The following is an 18,376-nucleotide window of genomic DNA, read 5'->3' as shown; positions in this document are numbered from 1 at the left end:
TGTAGGGAAGGAAGAAAGAAAAAATCCTTTTGACATCAATTTCTTGATGAAAACAGCAATTACCGCTAAGTTTATTATGAGATTTAATATTATGCATCGGTTACACATCAATTTGATTGGATTATGTAAATATGTTGAATACAATCGTCGAAGAATCATGATCGGAAGTGACAGGCTGAACTGAAATTTTTCCAGATTTTCCTTGAAATTTTTTTTTTTTCTCATCTGATTCAAATTAAATTATTCGTACTACCACGAAGCATAATTACAATTTTCTTAAACATATTTTTTTCGTTCCTTTCCATATTCTTTACACATACATTTAATTAAAATAATATTATAAAAACAAAAATAATATAGGTTACTGAGAGTCAACACAGAAGGAAGTGCGCAAAAAATATTTTTAACAAGTAAAAATGTTTATTAAGTTAGTAAAATCATTCCATAAATTGGATAAAATGTATACATTAAAAAGTGTTAAATTGTAAATAATAATAGCATCCAAAGCTTCATGATAAGATTTAACGACTGTGGAGGTGAGTTGCTTGCCGCTTATCTTATTGAATTTAAGTTTCTCATAAGTATTTGAATTTGCAACAGATTTCACTACAGTTTTGGCAACCTATGAGTGATTCTACCTTGCTTGTTCGCGAAATCAAATATAGAATAAGAACATTGGTGAAGAAGACTCCAAAGAGGGTCGAAACGTTCAAGAGTTCTCAAGATTTTAAATAAAGAAAACATCTGTACATCAAATGGACTAACAATTTTACTTGTTAAAAATATTTTTTGCGCACTTCCTTCCGCGCTACTCTCAGTAGCCTAGATTATTTTTGTGTTTGTTATTTTAAAAGAGAGAGAGTCCTTGGTTAACACATTTATTGTTAAGTACATTTAATTAAGTCTTTAATTAAAATCTTTCTCAGTAAAATCAATATAAAAGAAGTTTTAAAAATGTCCGTACAAAGATTACATTTTTTAATAATTTTTCGTTCCACGATAGTTTTCTTGTCGCAATATTTTTCACATTTCGTACATAAAAATGAATTCTTTTTGCATCACTTTTTATGCGCTTAGCGCTCCTTTTCTCATAAATTTATGTTGCGTAATAACTGTCATTATTTTAAGTGAATTTGGTTGGATTATTCAGAATCTGAGAATGATCTGTATGCATGACAGGAATTCTTTATTTCGCATTGTTAGCAATGCGAGGTAAAGAAGCTTAAAGCAGATGCAAAAGCTATTTCTTTCCAACTAGTGCCCACAGTATTTTACAGTTTTTGTCATTAACCAGATTTGTGAAATAATTTTATTTTTTTACTACGTTTCTCAGTTGTTTCCCTCGCACAGAATTCATTCCTTAATTATCTACTTATTCTACTTGCTCGCGTACATGTACAAGAGATCGTGATCTAAGCGAGACCTTACGAAAAGACGGGTTCAGAACATAATGTTCGGAAATCACAGAGGTTCCCAATTGTTCTACCCGTCATGATTGGCTTACTTCCGCTTTTTTTAAATTTTGCATCAAGTTACTAGCATTTGGAAAGTTTCCGTTACGAGTTCGTTCGCTGTTCACCCTTCTGTCCGTCTTACAGTGTGAGAAAAACACTCCGGAAAAGGGCGGCACCTGCAATACAAGTATCTACCGATGTAACGGGTGTTCTTATAATTCTGCATATTTTTGAATAGTTGAAGAAGCATGATTGATATTCGTACTGATTCGTACTCGATTGATAATCGCTTTTGCTTCTGATCAAAAAAAGGCTGCAAAATTTAAATTATATTCATAAGAAGAAATGCGATAATCAATTTTTATTATGCACAATGTATAAAACCACTTGGAAAACAAGTCAGCCTTTCTAGTAATTCTTTTATGAAGCCTGAGGAAACTTCTACGAGAAAACGTAATAATAAAAGTGGTATGTTACTTAATAATATACAATTTATACAACACGATTAATTTTATACCACTAACATAAAAGTTTCTAATAAAATTTTTACATGAAAAATTATCATAAAGATTCGTGTTAATTGTACAAAACTTGGTAATTAATAATGTAGAAGAATGATTTTAATAATGGTAATAAAGTAGTGCACAGGGACCAGTGAATTTTTATCACGTTTCTTGGTATTATATATGAGCAAAATAAAGTTAATTTTTAATTAGGTGTTTTACGTTCTTTTAATAAAAAGTTAATATTCTAATAGAATTTCAATAAAATCGAAGAATTTGACGAGTAGGAACTAATAGAACTAATAGAACTAATAGAATCAAATATCACAAAAATACCTTAATTGATATTAATAAATATTAGAATTTGTTTTCTTTACTTTGCTTTAAATTGAGTATATATAAGTATTTACATTTTAAATTTCTCTTAAAATATTGCGCAGCTCTTTATAATCATATTTGTTTAATTTCCTACATATTTTCATTTCACTACGCTTATTGCAATTAAAAAATAGAGGAATCTTTTGATAACAAAATTTTGAAAGAAGGCATAGTTTAAAATAAATAAGAATATTTTGCTGTCGTAAAAATATCTCAAATAACCGACTTTAAAGATTTTTTAAAGATCGATGTTAGAAAATGATTATATTACACAAAGGTTTAAAAATATACATCTTTCTATGCATGTGTGGAAAGCAATGCATTATTGCTAGTCTCGTAATACGCTCCTGAGTCTAACGAAATTCGAACTCACCTGCCCCGATGTCATGCTCGGATGCTTAGCACACCACATCTGTTACGAACCTTCCTTTCAGTCTGTGTCCTTCCTCTATGTTGTGAGGAGTTTATGCGTGAGAAGTAGCGTATTTTGTAAGAAACGGGTCTTACAATCGTTCCACGAATTCTACGCGAAAGTTTTGAAAATCTTCATGTGATTGGGAAATTATAAAACGTCGTTTAATGGATTTTTAGGAAAGAAAGAAAAATCGTTGTTACCGCAATGTGACGTTAATTTGACGAGTTCAGCTTGACAAGTATCATCTCCCTGATTAATTACCTTCGATATATTTTCCTTTGACAGTTTTGCCGATGGAAAAACTCTACCTCCTTTTTGTTTTTCATAATGCTTTTAAGTGTTCCTACGCAACGCGAACTTGCATTGCTGTACTGCAAATCGCTAACGAAATTATATTCCGCTTCGTTAAAGGTAAAGTTACTTTCAATTGTGTTAAAGTCACGATCGGGCAGCATATCAGTTAGATTCAGTTAGAAATATGTATGTATATATATATATATATATATACATGAGATACGGAATATCAATAATAATCTTTATGAAATCGTAATGACTAAACATAGTATAATTTATGTTATATGTGCAATGTGATTTTGATGTCCAACGGCAAACAAGTTTATGTGACATAATGAATAATTTGACTGTCACTTCCGATCAACTTTGACTAGTTTGTTATATTGCTATATATCACTATAATTTCCATCTATAATTATCACAAAACGGACGTTGATAATAATGCGAAATGATAAAATAAGGAACGTTTGTGGTTTCCGTAATTTATTCATTATCAGGCGAGAAATTAAACAATTTAACTCGCCGATACGTGATGATCCACAGATATTGCTCCAGTTAAATTCTCATCGCCGAATAGGCATTTCTCTCTCATCGGGGATATAGAAACGAGCAATTGGACCCACAAAGTGGATTTTGAATGAAGGTAAATGAAATAGAAAATGCCGACCCGTGTAATTTTCAAACTATCATTTATTTTATTTAACCGTAAAATATTCTGATTTTTATTTCATCAAATATTATGTATTTACAACAGTATCAATATCACATCAGGCATACATACATACACACACACACACACACATACATACATACATACATACATACATACATACATACATACATACATATATTCACATATATGTATATCGAAGTTATCGGTTCACCTTATATAAAAGAGTCTAGAGAGTGGTTAGATTGGAAAATCGATATTAAATAAAAAGGTTTTGTAGATGTTTGAAAAACTGCGATTAGGTTTCTGTAATTGAACTTTAAATGCATTGTACAAGGAAAAAAATGTATAGAGACAAATGGGACGCTGCACATAAATAAAATATGACTACTTATTCTCCTTTTTTCACAGTGTCACGGTGCTTATCTATTTCTGATGCAGTTAATCATATTGAATCTAATTATCAATTTGGCTTTATCAAACGCGAAATGATATCAACTCTCCGATCGAATATAAATTTAACGGATTTTCATTGAAATTTATGTTCAAATTCGAAAAGTTTCTAAAGGCCGGTATTCATAATCAATTCTTATATTTGAGGCTGTCTTAAGTATAGACTTAAGATGCCATAAGCCAATCAGAGGGCCGTATCAGCACGGATATTGCTCCAGTTTTTAAGACATTATTTAAGACAGTCTTAAAATAAGAACCGACTATGAACAGTCCGGTCAAAGACTCATTCTATCGAAAAGTATTCATGAGGAAATCCAAAGCGTTCATTTATTCTTATGATCATATACTAACGAAAAATGAATTGATAATTTTATTTTATAACAGAATTTATATATAGACACATATTTTTAGTAACACTGCATTAACATCATATCTATAAAAATATAACGATTAATGCATTAAAAATTAATATGAAACATACGCCAAGTATCTTTTTGCATTACATAAATAAAATACTATAATAAGCAAAACCCACGGAAGTATAATGGAAACTTTCGAGCGCAGTTCGAATGACTACAAATATGATATATATGCAAGTACATATATAGTATATATAGTAATTCAGATTGAATTATTTATGCATTAAAAATCTAGCTTTGGCCATTACGGCCATTATTTCTATTTCTTATTGTTTAATGGAAACTTGTTTTACCTGCAATTATTATATCAGGTTTTAAAGCCTGCGACACAATTCAAAAGCACAGGCAATAGGAACAGGAAATAACAGACCTCAATCTATCACAAACCGTGTATTCGGGTATATTCACGGTCTCTGACAGATTGAAATTTGTTATTTCATGTTTTTCAATTGTGCGTCAGACTTAAAATGATAAATCTATTTCGGCTTAATTTCCATTTGAAAATTATCACCAGATGTAGAACGAAATATAGACTACGTTTACACGGACTCCCTTAATTGGGTTTAATAACGTTGGTATTTATATAGAAATTGGCCAATCACATGCATTCCATTCTTCAGAGGAATAGCTATGATTGACCAATTTCATAACTACGAATGTCATTAAGGGGATGCTGGAGTGATTAAATTGTTGGGCCATTGCAAATCGAAAGGATTTCCGATTCCGTTCAGTAAATTCAGAGATTTATATCGATCTGCAATGTCTCGACAATTTGATCACTCCAGCATCCATAAAATCGGGAGGATGTGCTGTAGAGGACTTTACACTAAAATCGAAAAAAAATACACTTTTTCAACTCGTGGAGTTGTCACCTGACGTTTGTCATATTTCTTTAATACAAAAGTTTTGTAGCTCTTAAGAACAAAACAACAGTTCAGCACCCAGCTCTTTACGTGCACAAACAATATTGAGTTTATGAAACTAAGATTAAAAGCTTAAAAAAAAAAGATTTATGTCAATCTGCAAATGACGTGTATACGAACGCTGAACGCGAAGATTTGGAATGAGAAACAAAGCAATAATTGTGTCTACCAGTAGATGTTCGATCTTGCAAGAAATAGCGTTGCAATATGTTAGATGGACAGATGAATGCGTTTAAGTGAGACAGAATGATAAATGTAAGAAATGTATGAAAGATGTCACTATTATCAACATTTTTATTTGGAATTTAAAAAATTTGTACTATCCACATTGATTATGTTTGGTGATCACTCCATATTAAACTAAGAAATGTTAAAAAAGATTTCAATTTCGAAATTTTTTGCCATTCTTGGCATAAACTCCATCTCACAGACGCATATTAATGTATATACTTTAATCCTGAAAAATGATCTTCGAATCTGTAAAAAAGGAAAAAAGTAATTGTTATACAAAAATTACGATTTAGTCGGTAATACAGACTGCTTCCGAATCCCCTTAAGGGTGTCTGTGAAAACGTAATCATTGATGTTCGTGAAATGTCAACGGTTGCAAAAATTTATCACGTCGCATCACGTATTACAACGATAAATTGCAATGTGTAACTGATATAACAGGTTATTAATCCTTAAATGCCATACGTCGAAAAAATCACGCAGATACATACGGGTTTAATTGGACCCCAGCGTGAAAAAGTGTACACTATTCCTAGAGTTTTCAATATTTTGCTTCGAAAATTTGTTTCGATACTCCTCAAAGCTTCTAAAAGAAGGTGTAATTGCAGTTGATGAAATTTTACTGTAAATATACTGAAAAAAAAATTAATTAAAATTTAAAGAACGTACTCTTTTTAAACAAATAAACGTATTTTTTTTAATTTTTAATATTTTTCGCTAAAAATTTAAGGTTACATCTTGAGACAGTATTTTTTTAGATAAAACTAAATCCGATACTGGATATTCTAAAAAAGATATTTATTTTGCGAAATAAATGGGAAAATTTTAGAGAACGAGAAACACAATTAACGATTTATTTGACCTAATATATTTAATAAAAAAGTTATGAAAAAAGTATTTTTAGGCAAATAATTACAAAAGTATGTAAAAATATTTAAAAAAGTACAAAAATATGCGTCCATATCTTCATCCTCATGCATCAGCTCCTCTCGAACAGTCGAATTCTGCAAATTCCATTTAATTATTCCGCAAATATTCCATCTAATTATTCGTGAAAAAGTTATATTTACAACACTAAGAAAATTTTATGGCGCGCATAGTAATACTTACAATTCAAAATGATGAAATTTATACAAAAACGTGAATAAAAAAGTCGCATCCGATTTTCACTTTGCACAACATAAATGACACACTGGGGTATTTTGTACCCCGCCTCGAAATACGTCGTTCCTGCTCGGTTGCTATACAAAGACAGAATTGCCGCGAACTTTTCAACAAATAGTTGGGGATCTAAACTAACGGTAAATGGAGCCAAAAATTCGATTTCCAGCGGGATCATAAAATATATATGTGATTGAAAAAGCCTTGGGGTCTTTTGGACTCTCAGTGGCATTTAAGAGTTAAATTACGGAGCGTGAATATCAAATAATGCGTCATGCGTTAATATCAATAATGTTAAACCACTCGTTACTCCATTGAATCTACATAGAATTTTTACATGAGTAAAGTCCATAAGAACTTACCGGTTTCAGTATCCTGTATTTTATACATACTAGACATAACAAGCGCGCGCTTCTCGCGCGCTGCTGAGCTTTTAATATTATATATACAAATATGTATGTACACAGAGTGTCCTATTTTAAATAATGCATTAAGATTCCTCGAAAACTGTGGTAGATACGGAAAAATGTTTCAAACAAAAGTTGTATGGTTCGGAGGGGAATATAAGAAGGTACCATTGATTTGATCTTGGGTGGCGTCGACAAGGCCAGATCAAGGTCACGTCGATTTTTTTAAATGGAACCCTCTATTTTTCATCACATTTTCTTGTAGCTTACCTCGAGAGCTTTTCAAAATACTATAATAAAATATATTTTCATTAAGTATTTTTCGAGTTATAAGACTTGGAGGTTACAGCAGGCATTAGTATTACGCAAGTTGTCCGATCGACGGCTGAAACCTCTTGAATGCTGTTCAAGATCATGTCCTGGATAACATTTGTCAAGATCAAAGCCATTGGAGATTATTCCTCTTATTTTTATTTTTGCACTAAAAATTCATTTTTACATAAAAATGAAAATAAGAGATCCAACCTCGAATGCCCTTGATCTTGACAAATATTATCCAGGACATGATCCTGAAGAACATTCAAGAGGTTTTAGCCGTCGGTCGAACAACTTGCATAATGCCGGCTGTACTGTAACTTTCGAGCTTTATAACTCGAAAAATACTAATGAAAAAATATTTTATTATAGTGTTTTATTATAGTTTTGAAAAGCTCTCGAGGTAAGCTACAAGAAAATGTAGTTAAACCCCAATTTTTTATTACATATTCTTGTTGCTTATCTCGAGAGCTTTCCAAAACACTATAATTAAGTTCATTTTCATTAAGTACTTTTCGAGTTATGAGCTTCAAAGTTACAATATCGCCGGCATTATCATTACACAAGGTGTCCAATCGACGATTAAAATCTCTTGAATGTTATTCAGGAGGATATTCATGTCCTGAATAATATTTGTTAAGATCAAGGCCATTGGAGGTTGTACCTCTTATTTTCACTTTTACGTAAAAATGAATTTTTAGTGCAAAAATGAAAATAAGAAAAATAATCTCTAACGGTCTTGATCTTGACAAATGTTATTTAGGACATAATCCTGAATAACATTTATAATTCAAGAGTTTAGCAGTCGATCGGACACCTTGCGTAATGCTAATGCCGGCGATATTGTAACTTTCAAGTCTCATAACTCGAAAAGTACTTAATGAAAATGAACTTAATTATAATGTTTTGGAAAGCTCTCGAGATAAAGTACAAGAATGTAATAAAGATAGGTAATAAAAAAATAGGGGTTTCCATTTAAAAAGCATTAATGGAAATATTTTGACCTGATTTTGACAAGGTCACTCAAGGTCAAGTCCACATTTCCATCATATGTCCTTCAAGCCATGCAACTTTCGTTCGAAAAATTTTTCAATAAAATCATCGATTCGCGAGATAATCGACCATATCACTTAAAATGAAATACCTTGTATGTATAGAAAATTCGCATTGAATTATTTAAGCATTAAAGATCCAGCTTTGACCGTTATAGGCATTTAATATTTAGTATACATTGTGTTCTCATATGTACGGTCTAAAATAAGATTTTTATTGCAAATAAAACGACTTTGTTCATTTGCAGTCTACGAATTCTAATTTATTTATTTATTTTTTTTTTCGAAAATGGCTTATTCTATCGAAAATGTTAAAGAGAGCGAATTTATCCCATTTCATAAATCCCATATCACAAAAGAATTTCAAATTTAAAGAAATCAATGACCTACCAATTTTTTTCATAAACAAGGGGATTTTGCTTATCCTTAGATCTGCCCCTGATTGAATAAAAATATAATGCATAATCCTAAAAAATAAATTTTCACGCCCATTAAACATATACTAAGTTACGTCAAAATAATTCTAACGTTTTTTTAAGTTTTTAGAAAAAATGAAATTTTTTTACAATTTTGACACCTTGTATCTTTGAAATTAAGTTGTTTCTGACAAATTGTCACATGAAGATTTAGTCTTCAATTTGTGTAAGCAATCACACTTTAAAATCTTATAACGTACTTAGGATGCACACTGTATATATATATATATATTCAGCACCACTGGTGCACGCGATAATACCTTACCGATGATACTCAAAATACACAACGCCACTACAGCTTTCTCACAATTTTGCATGCTCTAAATCTTAACGTTGATTATTGGGCGCCAGGCACGAGAAAGCGTGCCCCTCTTCCGTAAGTTTTTCGTCACGTTCTCACTCAAAATTACAGAAGTCTATAGAATCACGAACGCAGAAGGTTCTAATAACCGATTGCTCAGCCGATAATGGTAGAGGACGTGGTCGGGAACGGAGAATCCGTTGGAGAACGAGTAAGGCGAGACAGCGGTGAAATAGACAGAATTGATAATAATAAAGGATAGCAAGTATATTCTCTGAAACAATTACAAGGTTTTCTGCGCACGGGCAGACGGAGTGACGATTCTACGGTATACAAACGTTCGGTGGGCGTTCTTGCCTCCGTGGTACGTTCTCGATACACGGTATTAAATAACGGCTGCTCTTCTCTATTGTACGAGCTCCAAAATCTAGCGTAATTCTACGCAACGCGGGTGTCGCGAATACGGAAATCAATTGCGCAGTTACAAAAACCTTCGAGATTCGAGAACATCTTCGGAAATCTAAGATCTACTAAAATGACGATAGGACACGATACAAAATTGCGACGCAACAAAACGATACAAAATGACTTGGCTGTGGTCGCGGCGGGCGTGCAAAATAACTGACTCGAAATTGTACCGAAACTAAGACGATTTCGGACGGGATGGCACGATCACGCGGTGTGCGCGTGCAGTTACTCGCGCGAGAACCAAACTCAGCGGAACTCGGCAATAATTTCGCGGATACGTGCGATCCCTCCGACCCGGAAATCGGCGGCTTCACAATACGTTACGTTCGTCTCACAACGGAATCCTCTCGACTTTTCACGTCCTGTGTCCTCTCGCACGTCTCTCGCCTCGGGAGTCCACAGCAAGTGCCGGGCCCGAAGTCGCTTCGGGAGTGCGCAGGCGACCGTGGACCCACGTGATAAGCCTTATCGGCCCTGATTGGTCACTGGCCCTCTCGCAAGCTCCGCGAGTCCTCGCGAATTGCTATCACGTCGCGCGTCCTATATCCTTGTGCGTGCGGGATTTGACTTATGGCTGGCATCGTTTCGGCTGCACGCAATGGTCCCCTCTGGACTACTCTTGCTCGTCAGGATTCGGTGGGTTCCTTTACAGACAGGCTCGGCTTCCGGGTTCGATGCCTCCTCTCGGCAGAGGCTTCCTTGTGGCACCGACAGCGGGGTCCCTCGCTCGTACTAGGGCAGAGAGTGACCATCCTCTCATGCCGCTTTAGTCGCTCCCGCGGTATACTCGCCTGTAAGGAGTTCAGTTACAGGAAAACAAGTTATGCGCAGGGTGTTAATTCGATAATTCAAAACGGTATCACTTGTGCGCTACCCCTCCTCTGGGTGGCCTCGGGCCTCCAATATGGTCTTCTATCCTCCTCGTGGTCGTCCCTTGAGGTGGTTAAAGGATGCGTCGCACACTAAATTATCTACCGGAGCCGCCGGTACTAAAAATCTTAAATAAACTCACAAAAAGAAATAGTAATATTATGCGAGACGCAACGATGAAAATCTCAAAATTATCGCTCAAAAATCGCAATAAGCGTCGGCACGCCCGCCCTCCGTGTCGGGAGGACAAATTTGCGCGCAACTTCGGCCAGGTCAAATGACCCTGGTGATGGGTAATGAAGAACGTCACGTCACAATATATGTATATAAATATGTGTGTATATATGTACCTTAATCAATAATTATTTTCAGATTAAAAACCGTTTTAAAATGTGTTAAACTAATATTGAAACGAATATCTTCGGAAACGTTGAATCACAGCATAGCAAAATGTTAAAAAGATGTGGTAAAAATGTTCATTAAAGTAATGTTTTGCAAACGTTGTATTTCAATATTCAAGAACATCGGTTCAATATTTATTTGGTATCATATAAATTCCCCAAAATATTATTATAATTCCTGAATTAATTTGTACATAAAACTAAACTTATAAAATTCATTTTATTTACTTTCATCTTGATGACTTTTGAGTCATCTTCTAAAAATCATTCTATTGAAACACGAAAGAATCTTATAAAACTGCGCTTTTTTATTATATTCTATAAAATTTTTATTTAAGAAAAAATTACTCCATCACGATTCTCTCTCTCTCTCTCTCTCTGCGCGCGCGCGCATTCTTCATTGCTGCTTTGAAGATATTTTAGCTCCTATCTTCGATCCTTCATAAAATGACTAAAAAGTAAGCTATTGATATAAAAGAAAATGTATTTTATAGAGGACGAACATATACTCATGATTTCTAATCGAAATTTCAAGATAACGTTAATATTCTTTATAAAAAAATGTCAAATATATCGCAAAAATACCATTTTTCACATTTTAAAACTCAATTTTCTTGGAAATCTGATGTACTAGAATCTTTTTGCAGCATGGTTTTCATCGAATCTATAAGAGAGATCTATAAGAAAGATCTTCTCCAAAAATGTATAAGAGACACGCAATCCGACCCAAAGTAAAAAAAAGTTTCTCTAAATTAATGTTATTTCTTAAGAACTTATTGTTAGACAAAATTTCTTTTATATTATCAAATGGTAAAACGGCTCGGCATAGAAGACGGACGAGGTTGCTGGAAAACGGGACCACAATGGTACATTTAATCCAGGCAGGCTACGTTTATGACAGTGCTGTCAACTACATTATTACGTTTTACGATTGATGAAATTTTCATTAATACACCTTCGCTTGCGAATTTTACTCGAAACTTTATTTCTCTTGGAGCGAGGCTCTTTATCGACAATAAAAGTATGCACATGAGAAAAAGGTTTCTTTGGATTTAATATTTCTATTTATTTGACTAAAATTTGTTTCATAGAAACAACATATGCTTGTACGAAACATTATTTGTTTGAATAAAAATTTTGTTGTTTCATTTGAGAAACCTCTATTGTTTGACAGAAATATCATTATTATTTGAAGTAATATCTTTCAATCAAATAATATATTATTTGGTTACAATTAATACGAACAATGAAACAATTTACTTGTTCATGTGAAAATAGTAAAATATATAATATTTATACACACACACACACACACACACACACACACACACACACACACACACAGGTTGTTCCATGCAAATAATGATTTTCTTAGAACAACCATTACATTTTTCGCTGAAATTACGGAAACAACGATTTACAACAAGGTTAAACAAGTAGTGCTATGTGCTATGTCAATTGTGTTTGTGCCGTACAGTTGGTCGCGCGAATGTCGTACTAATCCGTAGCTTACATGATTTTCGGCTTTGCTACACTGAGAGAAAAATTTACTAGGTTTAAGTAAATGTATTAATTTGAAGTATACCTACTCGAATCGAACAATCGTTTATTCAAATCGTTTATTCAAACAAGCTTTCATGCTTTCAAGAACATATTTATTAGCTTTCGACTAATTCATTTTCGTGGTAAATATTTCGTCGCGTTAAGGAAACTTGATCTTGAGTCAATTAATATTTTCTTAAAACTGAGAAATGATGATCTTAGATGTAAAAAGTGTATTCATTTAAAAGTAACAGCCAATTTTAAATCAATATTTGTTTCAATTCGATTTTTTAATTACTTGAATCAAAACAATACTTATTTCATACGTAAAAGCCAATGTACTAATATTAGGGCACTGATAGCAAGAAATTAATCACTTATAATAACGAAATATTAATTTTGTTGTACTAAATCTTTCTTTCTCGTTCAACTTATTCATATACTAGAACATATCTTAACTTAATTAAATATTTGAAGTGGATAATTACTTGATTAATGTAAATATTATTTTGAATGAAGAAAAATGGATACTTTGATTTATGAAAAATCAATTACCATAAATCATTTATTTGTTCGAAAAGAATGTTAAGTTGAACCAAAGTGTTGGTGTTTTACAATGAAGAATATATTTCTCTTTTATTGGTGAATAAATATTTACTTGAATCAAAGATATCAACGATTTTGAAATAGAAAATATTTTTGTCCTTATGCGGAGAACAAATCACTTAGTATTCGTAAATATGTGCAAAATATGTTCACTTAAACGAAAGTGATAGTTAATTCCGATTAGAGAATATTTATTTCAATCTTAGAAAAAATATTATTTATACTGAGAGAAACATTTTTTCAAATGAAAAGAATGCATTTTTTCTAATCCTATCCGTTGATGCAAATATTTGTTTGGTCTATTGAAGTAAAATATTTAATTGTAAATAAATACACTTATTGTATTTGCTATATTATTTTGTACTTATACATTCCTTACATTTAAGCAACGATTTTATAAATAATCTAAAAATAATAAATAAAAATAAATTGTTTTCTAAAATTAAAAAATCTGATTGTCTTGAGTATAAGTATAATCTAACGATAAATTTATAGAACAAAATAAAATAAACACTTAATTAATATCTCATAAAGCAATCAGTTAGTTTTTCATAGTAGTGTTTCGTGTTTAGTGTATGGCTCACGCATGATTCGTGGCACATACCCCTGATCATTGTAAGGTTTGCGCACGAAGCGACGCACGAGTCACGATCTGGGATCTGGGATTGTAGCCCAGTCCCCGGGTGATTTTATACCACTGTAGATCCGAATAATCTCCGGATTGATGAAACTTGGTGAGATGGTGTTTTTTGATGTACAAAATGGTAATTTATGTTTTGCGTACAAAATTTATTATGGCTACGGTCGCCATATTGAAAAAATGTCCAAAAAATCGCATTTTTATGGAATTTCGATTATAACGTTGAAAGTATGCATTTTACGAAAATAAATGTGGTATACAAAATTGTAGCTGAGAAAATTATGCACAATTTCTTTTTTTATTCAACTTTCTACGACTAATAGAACCGGAGATAGAATTTTTTTAAAACTGAGATATTTTGTCACTTTTCGAACAACTTACGTTTCTTCGCGCTTTGCGCACAAATTACACTATGATGGCGACTCGTAGGCAAAAAATGCTTTAAATAAAATCGAAAGGTAATTCATTTATCTTCAAATTGCTTTTTTATTGAACCTCCTACGACCAATACTTCCCGAGATATAGTCGTTTTAAATAAATATTACCGAAAAATTTTATGCGAATTTTCGACTTACTCCGGTATTAAATCGGAAGCGGCTACTTGTACGGTAAAAAGTCATAAAACATAATGGAAAGGTAATTAAATTTACTACATTTTAGACCGTGTAACTTATTTTTATTATCAAATGTACTTACGAAATATAACCTATCCTTAGTACGTACCATGTTTGTGTAATGTCCATCGATTATACTTTCACCATGATGAAAAATTGCACTAATAATTTTATACGTATTCACATTAACAGATATTTTTGCTGTAGGTATAGCTTTAATATTTAGATTTATAACCTTCTTATTACAAATTTTAAATAATAATTTAAAGATAAGAATACCATTTGTTTTTATTATATCAGTTTTTTCAAATATAGAATTAGCACCACAATTAGCACATAATTTTTCTACATTAGTCCAACGTGAAAAATTATATTGCATTAGTTCTTCAAAAGTATATGATTTTTTAAAATTTTCTGGTAATCGAAATAGTAATATATAATTTGTATAAATTTCTATTTTTGTATAATTGTACTTATTACATCGTAATGTTACGTTTAATTGATATTCGATTATACTCTTTATATTAACTAAATTATTAATATGATCTTTGATAAACTCACCAGCATCTTGCTGAATATTTTCAAGATATCGATCACCAGCCAATCTACACACTGCGTTTATATTCAAAATCTCATTAGATATATAAGAGTCAACTAATTTTTTGAATGCATTTGTACGTTTAAGACACAGTAATATCTTTCTGAGAATACAAGAATTGAATATACATTGATAGTTCAGTCCCCGGGTGATTTTATACCACTGTAGATCCGAATAATCTCCGGATTGATGAAACTTGGTGAGATGGTGTTTTTTGATGTACAAAATGGTAATTTATGTTTTGCGTACAAAATTTATTATGGCTACGGTCGCCATATTGAAAAAATGTCCAAAAAATCGCATTTTTATGGAATTTCGATTATAACGTTGAAAGTATGCATTTTACGAAAATAAATGTGGTATACAAAATTGTAGCTGAGAAAATTGCACAATTTCTTTTTTTATTCAACTTTCTACGACTAATAGAACCGGAGATAGAATTTTTTTAAAACTGAGATATTTTGTCACTTTTCGAACAACTTACGTTTCTTCGCGCTTTGCGCACAAATTACACTATGATGGCGACTCGTAGGCAAAAAATGCTTTAAATAAAATCGAAAGGTAATTCATTTATCTTCAAATTGCTTTTTTATTGAACCTCCTACGACCAATACTTCCCGAGATATAGTCGTTTTAAATAAATATTACCGAAAAATTTTATGCGAATTTTCGACTTACTCCGGTATTAAATCGGAAACGGCTACTTGTACGATAAAAAGTCATAAAACATAATGGAAAAGTAATTAAATTTACTACATTTTAGATCGTGTAACTTATTTTTATTGTTATTTATCAAATGTACTTACGAAATATAACTATATTTGGTAAAAATGAAGATTTTATGGTATATATATATAATATATATAAAAAGTAGACTTGAGGATAATTTTTATATTGGTAATTGAATCTTGTCATAATAGTAAATGAACCCATGCTGAAAAAAAATTGTTGTGACCCCCTACGATTGAATATCTTTCATATGCAGCCTTTAAACATTCATTTATTTCCTTAACGCATTTAAAGAAATCGGAGTCATCTTCGAATAAACGGTCGTAATGTCGTTATAAAAATTTTTCCTTGCGTGTTTTTACAACTTTAGGATCATATTTAAAAGACCTTCATATAGAATCGGTGTCAATATAAGCATTCTTGATTACGTGGACAAGAGGCCTGTTCTTCTTAATTGAATTTCTTGCACAGTTAATTTTTCTTTTTTTCTTCATATTAGAGAGAAAAAGAGGATAAACGAACTGTGCAGAACATTCAGCTAAAAAGAACATATTTAAAGATAAGAAATTGGAAAGAATAAGGGCAACAGGAGTCAGGCGCAGAAGACGTCGCGCAAATAATACACCCATGAAGCGTAAATCTTCTTTATTCTACTAAACGCGCTTACATGTTTCGACTTACTTTTGAGCCTTCTTCAGAGACAACACAAACTAGCATATATAAAAAAACTGTGAATAAAAGTTATTTTGTCATGGTGAGCTCCTCTACATCGAGAATATAAGTGCCAGAAGTTAAACCCAAATAAAAATGAAAGAAAAAGAAAAAAGAAAGGAAATATTGGAAATATCGAAATAGAGAATATGGAAAACACACACACACACACACTAATTTATCAAAAAACTTTAAGATTATAATTAATTATCCCGAAAATAAGGACGCTCACCGTGATCACAAAGCACCATATCGCAAACATTATTATTAATAATTCAAAAACCGGTTCTTGATATGTTGGCCAGTCAGTATCAGACACAGTGAGTCACTTTTAGATTTAGCTAGTATTTTTCGAGATTACAAATGGGAAAATCTAACGTTAAAACGTTAATTAATTCCGATAAAATAAAGGTTGGAAAGTAATAAAAAATCACTCCGGAAAGACTCATTACTGTATACGAGCGACATTGACTGAATAGGTGCGACAACAACTCGTCCTTTTATAACTTCTCTATAATAGGGTGATAGGCCTTGGGACGCTCCTCCATATCCGTCTGCATTGAGTGCGTCTGTCTCCTAATGAATATCATCTCCGAAATGAATCTCTTCCTGTAGTGTGGTTCCTCGTCCAATATTGTAACGTTGTCCCAATCGAAATCATGGCCTTCTTGTAACCGATGCTCCGTTATAACGTTACGGGTAGACCTGTTTCATTGGATATGGTTCCTATGCTCCGTGATTCTTGACTTCAGCTGTCTACACGTCTGTCCCACATAACTAGTTTCGCAATTCTTACACGAAATCTTATAAACAACATTTGACTTCTTATCACACGGTATGAGGTCCTTATGCACCATAATAAATTCTCGCAATTTATTGATACTACAAAACGATACCCTCATATGATCGCTATTTAATCTACCAATCTTCTCAGTATTACCACGAAAGGAACAGTGAATCACGAAGGCTGCACTACATCAACGCTATTATTATTAACAACACTCTTCCCATTACGTTTTAGTCGTCGGTTGGACAACTTGCGTAATGCTAATGCCGGTTGTACTGTAACTTTCGAGCCTTATAACTCGAAAAATACTTAATGAAAAAATATTTTATTATAGAGAGTTTTGGAAAGCTCTCGAGGTAAGCTACAATAATATGTAATGAAAAATAGTAGGTTTAATTTAAGAAATTGAAGGTGACCTTTAAGCGACTATCCAAGGTCAAATCAATGGTACCATTTTATGGCCCCCTTGAAACCATACAACTTTTGTCTGAAACATTTTCTTGTAAAATGCAAGTATATAACGGAAATATTTGGATCCGTTGATTAAAATGTCACCCTGTATGTTAGTTTGTGTTGTCCCTGAAAGAGGCTCAAAAGTGAACCGAAACATGTAAGCGCGTTTAGTAGAATAAAGCAGTTTTACGTTTTATGGGTATATTTTTTGCGCGACGTCTTCTGCGCCTGACTCCTATCGCCCTTATTCGTTCCAATTTCGTTTGATTTATAAGGAGTCTTTGTTAGTTTGTTATACACTTATTTTACTCACCTTCTTTCTCCATAGACCACAAATCAGTTATTAGAGCGTAGTAAGTCAAATTATAAAAGATACAATTTCAAGATGTAAAATTTATTAAATTAAGTATAAGATATTTAATATATATATTATGTGAATATTATTAGACTATTGTATAAATTGTACACCAATTATCGCGTTGTGTAACGCTCTCATTGTCCGTAC

Source organism: Mycetomoellerius zeteki, unplaced genomic scaffold, assembly GCF_001594055.1.
Source record: "Mycetomoellerius zeteki isolate Tzet28-1 unplaced genomic scaffold, Tzet1.0 scaffold266, whole genome shotgun sequence".
In the NCBI taxonomy this organism is placed as follows: Eukaryota; Metazoa; Arthropoda; class Insecta; order Hymenoptera; family Formicidae; genus Mycetomoellerius; species Mycetomoellerius zeteki.
The sequence above is the reverse complement of the archived record's forward strand: the minus strand, read 5'-3'. Positions refer to the sequence as shown.